The sequence below is a fragment of the Cynara cardunculus genome (genome assembly GCF_001531365.2).
Source record: "Cynara cardunculus var. scolymus isolate 2C chromosome LG 10, CcrdV1, whole genome shotgun sequence".
NCBI classification, from domain to species: Eukaryota; Viridiplantae; Streptophyta; class Magnoliopsida; order Asterales; family Asteraceae; genus Cynara; species Cynara cardunculus.
Genome location: NC_037537.1, coordinates 895,708 through 897,080, shown reverse-complemented (window position 1 = coordinate 897,080; position 1,373 = coordinate 895,708).

The following is a 1,373-nucleotide window of genomic DNA, read 5'->3' as shown; positions in this document are numbered from 1 at the left end:
CTTGATAAGAAAACTATTGAAATGGTGTCTTGGAGCTTTATTTAAATGTGACCATTAGAAACAATGAGCTTTCTTCGACCAAAGTTGTACTTTTCAAAAAAAAAAAAAAAAAAAAAAAAAAAAACAAAAACAAATGAGATTTTGAAAAAACTAAAAATCGGTTTGAAACGTCTTGATGTTAATTCACGATATTAGGTTTTGTCGTACATCTTAAATACCTAACAAACCCTACTTTACTTTTTCAAAATCATAAGCTACCAAAGCCTACTTCACTTTTTGTAAATTGTTATAAAGATTTTATGTTCAGTGATCTTTTAAAATTGCAAATTGGCATATTTGAAAAACCTTGAACTCATTTAAACCTATTTTGTAAAATGATTTTTATTTAAGGACTAGAGGAGTCCTTCACTACTAAAAAAAGGGTATCACCGACGGATTTTTCTGGCGGAAATTCCGTCGGAAATATTCACGAGGGATTTCCGACAGTTCCTAAAAAAGTCAAAAAAAATCAACTTTTATCCATATCCACCACAGATCCCCCACAAATCCCCCACTGAATTTTTAGAAAAAAAAAATTAAAATTATTTTGAACGGTTTTTCAACGGATTTCTGACCGGTTTTTTTACTTATTCAAAACCGTCACAAATCCGTCGGAAATCCGTCGCAAAATTTGTCTAATTTATTTAAATTAATTAATTAGCGTTAATCAAAAACAATTTCCGACGGATTTCCAACAGAATTTAATTTTTAATAAAAACAAATCGAATTCTGTCGGAAATTTGTAACCTTTATATATATATATATATATATATATATATATATATATATATATATATTTGTTAGGAAAGAAATAAAAATAGAACATTTTTTCTTTTAAAATTTCCGACGAAATTTAATTTTTTTAATAAAAATTAAATTATGTCGGAAATTTTAAACCTTATATATATTTGTTAGGAAATAAATAAAAATAAAACATTTTTTTTTTAAATTTCCGACCGAATTTAATTTTTATTAAAAATAAATAAATTTCGTCGGAAATGTTTAACATAGAGAGAGAGAGAGAGAAAGAGAGAGAGTTTGTTTCAAATATAACTTATCGCATTTGTACAACCAATGCAACCCAATAAATTGAAATATTTATGGAAATAATGTGAGTTCATTTATTATGAGTAAAATATTTATGGAAGATCAATGCGGTTCATTAATTATGATTAATACTTTATATAAAGAAAATAATCAAAACTTCTATAAATTACATATTCATCAAATTAAATAGACGGTTGAGATTGAATTGTATTGGTTGTACAAATGTAAGAGATTGTATAATAACCCACCTATCTATATATATATATATATATATATATATATATATA